Source organism: Oryx dammah, unplaced genomic scaffold (genome assembly GCF_014754425.2).
Source record: "Oryx dammah isolate SB20612 unplaced genomic scaffold, SCBI_Odam_1.1 HiC_scaffold_1, whole genome shotgun sequence".
In the NCBI taxonomy this organism is placed as follows: Eukaryota; Metazoa; Chordata; class Mammalia; order Artiodactyla; family Bovidae; genus Oryx; species Oryx dammah.
Window position 1 is genome coordinate 65,945,209 of NW_024070185.1, and position 9,513 is coordinate 65,954,721.

Below are 9,513 nucleotides of genomic sequence, written 5' to 3' on the forward strand. Positions count from 1 at the left end.
AGGGAACTAAGATCCCTGAAAGCCCTGCAGTGTGGTAAATATATATATATATATATATATATTTAAGGGTCCTTTCCACCGAGAGACTTTGTGTTTTATGCAGAGTAGGTTGCACTGCTTCAAAGAAGGCTCTCTACTTTCCTAATAAATCTTGGAACACTGGCCTTGATGGTCCTGTGACAGCTCTAGCATAGAAGTGAGTCTATCATCTAGAGAAGGTTCTAAGTCAGCAGATGGCTGCGGCACTGCTGGGAGGCCTGGGGACACTGACAGCCCTGCAGTCCTGGTTATCCTTGTAGATGAGACATCTGCTCGGGAAAAGCCAAGCATCCAGTCCTTGCCCGACCGCAGCTGCCCGGAGCCTTTGAGCAGGGCAGCTGCAGGCTCTCTGAGGGGAGGGGCGCCAGCAGCTGGGGTGCCTTCCTGGGTCCCTGGGCTGGGGCCCTCCCTTCTCTGTGCAGGTGGAGGGCTGGGGGCTCTGCCCACTGGGTCTTGTTTTCCCCACCTGCCTGCAGTGCGGTTTGCCTGCCGGCGCCGACAAGGCGTAGGGGCTGGGGGAATTTGATCAGCAAGGAGGGGGAGGTTGTCTCCCTGAGATATGAGCAGAGTCTAATCCTTCCCTCCCTCCTCCAGGGCAGGCAGGCTTACTGCTGAGATGCCGGGCAGGCGGGGGAGCAGACAGGAGCTGAGGCTGAAGTAGCTGAAGGTTGCCATGGGTCAAGAGGTGCCCTGGGTGCTTAACTGTCCTTCTGAACCTCTGCTGTCCTGACCTCTTGACTGCTAAGGTACAGAGGCAGATGTGGCCCAGGCATCCTCCAGGCACTGTCTCTGAGCAATTGGTGGAAGGTCAAGGGCAGGTTCAGGGCTCCTTCACCTAGACTTACGCCCTTTGATATTCTCAGCATGGTTCCCTGGTGTCCCTACCTCCATAGCTGTGCAGAGGCTTCTGTTCACAGAGTTTTCCCATTATCTTCCTTGAGAAAAGGGTGGGAGGGAAAGGAGGCCAGGTCATGGGCCCACCAGGTTTCAGGCCAGCTGGGGTTGGCACTGAGTTCTTCCAGCCTCTCCCGAGAGACCAAACAAATGTTATCAGCGACTCAGAGAGCCTCCTGTCAAGGTCACTCTGCTCTGCCTGATGCTGTCTCTGCTGTTTGACATGAGAGCTGACTCTACTGTCCACTGCCCACCAGCTCCAGTGCACTGCCCAGGCACTGGTTGACCTCTCTCCATGACAGTCTTGACCCCTGGCTGGAGATCACGGGGCCTTCCATGCCAGGACGGAGGGCCTCCAGGTTTCTGCTTCTTTAGCTGATCTGTTCTTTTGTGGTATTAACCCTTTCCCTCCCTGAAGCTTCCTCACCCAGATAGGAGACCAAGCCCTAAAAGCTCCCTTGGGATTCCTCTTCTTCTCGTGTGCCTGGGATCCCAGACCCTATGGTCCTAGGGCAGCAGGTAAGGAAGTGTTAGTCTCTCGGTAGCCCCCCATACTCCTCTGTCCATGGAATTCTTCAGGTAAGAATACTGGAATGGGTAGTCATTCCCTTCTCCAGGGGATCTTCCCCACCCAGGGATCAAATCTGGATCTCCAGAATTGCAGGTAGATTCTTTACTGTCTGAGCCACCAGGGAGGGAGACCTGAAATGGCTGGGTAGGAAGGAGCACCATAGCCCTCACTACCCTCGATCTCGACTATGTGCGGCTCAGCCCCGAGTGTGTCCAGGGCCTGGTGCTAGGCACAGGGGGCATGACATGCTTTCCTTTTCAAGAAGTGTATCACTGAGACTTCCTGGGAAGTTCAGTGGCTAGGACTCCAAGCGCTCACTGCTGAGGGTCTGGGTTCAATCCCTGGATGGGGAACTAAGATCCCACCCTTGCAGTATTGCTAAAAATAAAATTTTAAAAGTTTATCAACTAAGCAGGGAGGAAGGATATAAGTTACATTTTAATTCACAGGAACAGATGTTCAAGGGAGAAATAAAGGACCAGACTGGGCAGGGCAGCCCCAGTAGTGAGTGTACCGCTCTCACCCTAGAAGGCCTGGGTCTCCTAATAGTCCAGCACCCACTCACTCACCTATGGCCCATTGCCCCACCACCCAGGGTGGCTGGGGTCACAGGGACAGGTGCCGGCAAGCCTGAGCTTTGTTCTCCTGCCTCCTTTGCTTTCTTTTACCTCCTTCCCTCTCCCCCTTCCTTGCATGCCTATGCTCAAATCTCTCTCTCTTCAGCAGGAATATAATGTTCGGTTGCTTTCCACCCACTCTCTGAATGCTGCCAGCGAATAATGACTAAGGTGGTGGGTGGAAGTACAGCAAGTTGAGACCAATTTAGCAGTCCGGGGTGCCAGGAGGAGGGTGATTTAGCAGCAAATAGCTTTGCAAACAGCAAGGAGAGTGAAGATGCCCCCAAAGCCAACAGACCAGTGAGCCAAGTGCACAGCCCTGCCCAGGTGCCTAGGGCAGGGACTGCCTCAGCTGCCTGGCAGCCTGTGCAGGGAGGTTAGGTCATATGAGGGGCAGGACTTGTCCTGAAATGCCAGCTCATTTTCAGAGTCATGCCCACCCCCGATCTCAGTTCTATTTTGGACATCTTTGAGGGGCCCATGTTCCTGTACATCCCTGGGGCTGGCAATTTCACTAGTTAGGTCCTTCTTCTAATGGATGCTGGGGCCTCAGAGGATCTACAGCCCTGAGGGGCTGATGGGAACGGGACAGACTGCTCTGGGCATGGCAGAAACAGAGGTCCTGTAGTCTTGGGGGAGGGGGCTGCCCCCAGCATGCTGTGGACCATGCCCCAGAGGGATGCCAACCCAGGTGGATACTGGTGTGGGGCTTGCAGGGTGGGCCAACCAGGAGTCTTGAGGACTGGTATTATGGCATGTGACTGCGAGTGTGGTAGGTATCAGAGGAGAGCTTACCTGAGATGAAGAGATGATGAGAATGCATGGGATGTGTGTGTGTGTGTATGTGTGTGTGTGCACTGTCGTCTTAAAGGCAGTTCTCTTCTTCCACAGTGATTAGCTGACATGGAAGCAAATCTGTGGGTGATCTGGGGAGGGCGGCTCTTTCTTGCCTTTGTTCCAGACGCTGGACGAAACCCACATCACATCTGTTCAGACACCAATTTGGCCTGTCACTTACGAAGAAAAATCACCTCTATGCTGGACTGATTAGGACAATTAGTTTTAGCTGTTAGGGCACGTATGCACCCACACGTAAACACACACACACTCACTCACTCTCTCCTCTGTCTCTTTCACCCTCTCCCCATTCCATCAACTCCCCTGCCTCCCCTACTTGGAGCCCCACTGCACTCTCTTGCCACCAACCCTCCATCCAGTTCTGTCATCTGGGAGGCAGCCTCCGTATGTGACCACCCCTGAAGTCTGGTTTCCACACACTGCTCACGTTACCAAAGAAGAGATCGCTAATCCCATTTTAGTTTAGGACTTTGTTGCATATGGATAAGGTGGGGACACTGAATTAGATTATAGATGAAAACTTGGTATTCCAATGAAACATCGTTAATTCAGACTCTGTGAAGACAAATTCTGCATAATTTCAACACGGCATGGACTAAACCTTATGAGTTGACTAGCTATAAAGAGAAAGAACTGACATAAAATACATTTCATTCCTTAAAGTGCATCTCAAGTAGAGATGCCATTATGCAAGATACTTATTTTTTGTTTATTGAGCTTAAGCTATATGCATAACAAGTGCTTGGGGATAAGAAGGCGGTGAACAGAAAAAGGGGAGAAAAGTCTAAGACTTTCATCAAGCTTGAATTAAAATAAATATGGAAGTAAAAGAGTTCTTATAATTTTAAAAATCTTTCCTCTTTCTGAAAAAAAAAAAAAATCTTTCCTCTTTCTGTATGTTAAACACTTGACAACAATTCACTGAACCTAAATCTATTTACTTAATTCAGCTGCATGGTTACTGCTTGGATTGGGAGTCAAGATGGCCCAGTTCAACCCACAGCATTCCACTTAAAGTCTTGGGTAAAACTCCTTTACTTCTCGTTTAATTTTCTCATCTGTCAAATTGCAGAAGAAATCTCAGAGTTGTAAATAATAATAATAATCCTTTTGAAGTTAAAAAGTGCTATTACAATCACTACAATAGGAAAGCCAGGGATGGTCAGGCTGTCTGGTGGGAGCCTGTCATCTGGCAGGAAGTAAGAAAGAGAAGTAGGATGGAGACTGTAGATACAGAGGCAACTATGCAAAACAGCAGCAGCTAGAAGCCCAACTCACCCCACCTGACTTTGGCTGACAGAGTCAGCAGGCCAACTTTTCCAGACTCCTGGAAGAGCCCATCCGTGGCTAAGCTATACACTCGCTCTGCTGGAGGCAGTTGTAAAGAGCAGAGTTACCTCCCACTCGGCATCGCCCAGTTTTGTCTGGTCTGCATGGCTGGTCAAGCCAGTTAAAAGGAGGTAACAGGCTCCCTCCAGGGGCTCCCCTTGGAGAGACAGACTCATCTCCTGGACTCTGAACTTGCATCTGGGAGCTATGACCTTTTTGCTGCTATGCTTCCTCTCTATAGGGAAGGTATAAATTCCTTCCTTAGGTTCAACTTCAAGGTCTCGTTCACAGCCACCTCCACCCTAGAGTTTTCTAGCTTACCTCCCTCCTGGGGAACAGCTACCATGTTCAAAGTTGTCCCGATCTAGTTTTCAACATTCTTGTCACTGACTCATGGGGGCTGGCTCCTCTTCAATCCTCATCACAAGTTTTATGTAGCCAGACCATTATTTAGTCATTTTGTTTATCCCCCATCACCCTGGCACCTTGCATGGATAAGACCTTTAATAATGAAGCACCTTAGGATGCATGCACATCCATATAAGGTGCCAGGGAGATGAAGGATAAACTGGGCTTCCCTGGTGGCACAGTGGTAAACAATCTGCCCGGTAACACAGGAGATGGGAGTTTGATCCCTGAGTTGGGAAGATTCTCTGGAAAAGAAAATGGCAACTCATTACAGTATTCTTGCCTGGAAAATTCCATGGACAGAGGAGCCTGGTGGGTTACAATCCATGGGGTCATAAAACAGGCAGACAGGACTGAGCACAAGCATGAAAGAACACAACACATGAGATTTTCAAACTTGGGTGATGATCTTTGAAAGGAAAATGAAAATCACTGAGGACCCCTGAGAAAGCATGTGAAATCCTGACACGAGGAATAACGGGGTGGTGCAAAGGGCATGGGAAAGGAGTCACCAGACTCTGAACCGTGTGACCTTGGGCAAATCACAGCCTGATGACCTCCCCAAACATGGGAGCAACTCACACTCCCAGCAGAACTGTGAGAGTGTCCATTCCAGAACAGTGTTTTTTAAACTGCAGCATCACAAAAATCTATTCAAAAGCCAGCTCAGTGACCCACCATGTAAATCGTCTAAAGATTTCCCAGGCAGTTGGAAAGATTTCCCAGGTTTGTTGGCCAGACCCCAGAAACACCTCATCACTACCCTGGAACCACTGCCCCCGGGGGTTCCAACTACAGGATTTTGAAACCTCAAATCTAGATCACACCTATCACCTCCTACTTGTATAATTATACTTCTTGGTCGAAGGACCTGGAGATATAGTGCGTAGGCTGGCAGGGTGGGTGGAGGCTGGGTTTTCTTTAGGCTCCCAAACTACTGGAGGCAGGAATCAGGATGTAGGAGCCCCAGTTAGGCAGAAGCCCTGAAACAGCTGGCCTAATAATACAGAAAGGAAAATCAGAGGTCATGCCAGTCAAGTGTCCTTCAGCAGAAACATGCTGCTGGGAAAAGTGCTCCCACCAAGTCTCTGATACCTCTTTTCTGTCCAGTTATTTTATTAAACACGCATTTCCTAAGAACGTCCCCCTAAAAGCCAAACACTACTCTGACCTGGGAATTGATGACACAATCTCTGCCTCTAGGAACTTTGGAGGCTCTTCAGAAGCCTGTGGGTAAATGCCAGGAGAGCAAGGAATGACGGGAAGGCAGGTGACCCAGACTTAAAGAGAGAAGGGACAAGTTGTTGAAGGAGTTGATCCTGTGTGGTTAAAACCTGAAGCGCAAATGGGGGCTAGTTGGGTGGAGGTAGAGGAAGAGGGCAAGAATCTTTTGCACAGAAGAAACATGTTCAAAAGTAGCAGAAGAATGTGCAAAGAGCCAGGCTCAGCGCTCAGCTGAGCTGAGACCCTTGCTCCTCCACTTCCTATCCTGGCAATGGGAGTGAAGTCTCCTCCTCTAATAATCATACATACCCTGTGGGACTGTGCTGAGTGTTAAAGGAGATAATGAGCCAAAAGTACTGGGCACACAGGGTACTTAGTGAAGGGTATTAAATGTTGCTAAATATTTCCCACTACACTAGCCTGTAAGCTGCATAACCACTGGCTTGCCATCATCGGTTTATTCATCCTTGTAGACTCACTTTCAGGCCCAGAGCCTTGCCTTTTGTAGGCACCGAATGAATATTTTTAAAATGAATGTTGAAAAAGTGCAAAGGCGTATACCTATGTTTTCGGGATCAGAAAGCCATTTTTCCATAGCTAGAGCCCATCTATTTCTGTGGCCATATAGGCAGATGCATGGTTTCCCGAAATAGCTCAGCAAATTTTTCCCTCTCGTGGTCCAAATGCACTGGCTCTCCCCAAGCCATACTACCCCAGCTGTACCCCTTCAATGCCAACTATCCTGACACATATCCACCAGGACACACGGGCAGACAAGGGGCTCTTCCTATAGGCAGACAGGAGCAGAAGCTGAAGTATTAAAACAGGTTCTACCCTTGTGAAGCACAGAGGCTGCCATCAACATTCAAAAACCCCACCATCTCAAATGTCCCATCCTCCCTCTTGCTCACATGCTGGAACCTTCAAAGAGACACCCTTCTTTTCCAACCTGAGTTTCTTCTCATCACCAACAGATGAGTGTCCCCGGCTCACATCCCCCCAGCCCTGATCCCTTCTGCGTGGACTCCCACTCATTATGCCTGACTTTGCTCCCATGAATTGTGGACCTCAGTTAAGTCCTGCCGCTCTGCGGCCTCACTTTTTTCACTGTCAGAACACAGAGAGTCAGCGATGCTCCATGCTCACCTGGTAGTTATGTCTCAAGGGGAAAGGAGATAACAAATGAGATAACGTCTATGATGCACAGAAAACACCTCAAGAAGAAAGGCTCTGGATAAACACAAGGTGTTAAAACCACACCTGATTAGCGTGTATGCCTCTGTGCACAGACTTCAACCATAGATTCCACTCTCCTCCACCCCTGAACATAAACACCCTTCCTGCCTGTAATCACTGTCTCTGCTACACATCTTCACGTGCATACATATACCCACAGACTTTCAGCACCTGTATTTCCCCCAACATGCCCAGGGAAAATTGTTTTTCAACTCAGAGGAAGCTCAGGTTACAAATGCTCCCTTTCCCCTACACACAGGCTCTTTTTCAGGACGCAGGAAGAAGAGCCAAGCAGACAGCCTATCTCTCAAGCAGGGCATTTCAGCTCCCACCATGAGGCTGCAGGAGATCTTTACCTGCCACAGCTCCCGCAAGGGCTTTCCAAGACGAGGTGACTCCTTGCTAGTTTGCCAGCACCCAAGACCAGAACAGAGGGGCTGATGGCAGCGAGAGGATGTGGCTGGAAGGCCAGAGCAAGGACCCAGACATTTCAGATGCTCAGCGCCCTAAGTACTCCTCATTCCTGGGAAGTTAGGGCCCCGAAGTCAACGAATCAGGAGCACTTTCCTAGGCATGACACAATCGTGGGCAAGCAGACCGCTCAGGTCCTCCCCAGTTTAGTCCTTTCCACTTGGAGCAGCAACCAGAAAGCCTGTAGTGGTTAGTGCCTGTTGCTGCTGAGTTCTATGCTCTAAAGGCTGGAGTTAAGCATGTGGAAGGGTGTTTGTGTGTGTGTGTGTGTGTGAGTGTGTGTGTGTGTAGGGGAGTGGGGAGAGAGTGAGGGGCTGGCTGCCTGTGGTGGGTGAGAGAAAGAAATCAATGTGATATGTGTGTAGGTGTGAGACTGTGTGTGTGTTGCTTTGGCTGAATGAGTCCAGGCAGTGCTAATTTGCTTCACTCGTGTCCAACTCTGTGAGACCCCATGGACTGCAGCCCTCCAGGCTCCTCTGTCCATAGGATTCTCCAGGCAAGGATTCTCGAGTGGGTTGCCGTGCCCTCCTCCAGGGGATCTTCCTAAACCAGGGATCGAACCAGTGTCTCTTACCTCTAACATGCATTGGCAGGCAGGTTCTTTACCACCAGCGCCACCTGGGAATCCCCCAGCAGGCAGGGGGCCACTTAAATACCGAGGCTCATCACCCACCTTCTCTATCGATCTCAGCCCCTGTGACCTATTCCTTCGGTGGAACAATCTATGCCTCCAACTGCACCCGTGTCCCCGCCACCAGTGCGGACACACACAGCCCATCTCCAAAGTTCCAGACAGCAAAGTTCAGTGGCCCGGCCGCGGCTGTCAGACCCTGCCTGTACATCTCCCGCTTCCTCATTTCTGGACTTCGGTGTCACCCAACACCGCTGCCCCCGCAGATCAGACTCGGGACGGGGAGTAGATAAACCCGGTCTGTAGGAGACAAAGCCGGAAGGACCGGCGCACCCTCCTTTCTTCCAGGCGGGGACCAGAATCGCCGCACGCGCCCGGCCAGAAGGGAGACCCTGACAGTTACAAGCGGAGACAAAGACACCTGGACAGACGCCGGCACAGACAGACAAAGACCGACTGACGCACAGGCACGCTGCGGGGAGCCCAGTTTCCCGGGAGCCCGGCTCCCTCCTTGCGGACTGAGCGAGACCCCTGTCCACCTCACCTTATCTGTCCCTGCGCCTGGGGCTGACTTCAGGGTTTTTTTCTTTTCTTTTCCAGTGTGTTTGGCGATGTGCTCCCGTCTCTCCTCTCGCGCTGGCCGGGCGGGTCCCGAGATTGCTCTCGGCTCCGGCTTACTAGATGAGGCGAGCAGAGAAACTTTCTACCTCGCCTCCCGCCCGGCGCCGCCCGGCCGCCCGCCCGCTCGCTGGCTCCCTGAGCGCCGGCCCCAGCGCGGGTCCGGGCGCCTCGGGCGGGCGGGAGGGCAGGGCGGGGCGGGCGGACCGGGGCGGGGTTGGCGCCGCTCATTGGCCGGGGCGGGGCGGGGCGGGGCGGGGCGGGGCCGGCGCCGGCGCCGCTCGTTGGTTAGGGCTACCGGCGGCTCTTCCCAGCGGCTCGGCGGCCTTTGTTCCCAGCTGACAGCTGGGTTTGCCCTCGACCTCCCGCTCGCCTGCATCCGCCTCCCGCCCGGGGTCCCGACTCCCCCAACTCTCCGATCTCACTTTCAGCAGATCCCTCCGGGTAGCTCCGTCTGCTCGATCTTTTTCTCCCCCCTCCTTTTCTTCTCCCATTTCTTCTTTTTCTTTATTTCCCCTTCTTTTCACCCCCTTGTTCTTACATGTTTCATTTTCCCCAGCACCATCTCCCCACTTCAGTCCCCTGGATTTCTAGGTTCAAAGAAGGCACCAGCAGTC

At 51.6% G+C, this 9,513-nt stretch overlaps 1 protein-coding gene across 1 annotated transcript in view; it reads right to left on the reverse strand.

Annotated features, from left to right (window-relative positions):
• The window catches only part of LZTS1 (leucine zipper tumor suppressor 1), a 68,530-nt gene extending 59,462 nt beyond the window's left edge, over nt 1-9,068 (reverse strand). The window contains exon 1 of the mRNA XM_040239185.1: nt 8,823-9,068. The gene's annotated coding sequence lies outside the window, so the exon portion shown is untranslated. The remainder of the gene's footprint in view (nt 1-8,822) is intronic.
• Between the last annotated feature and the right edge of the window lie 445 nt (nt 9,069-9,513).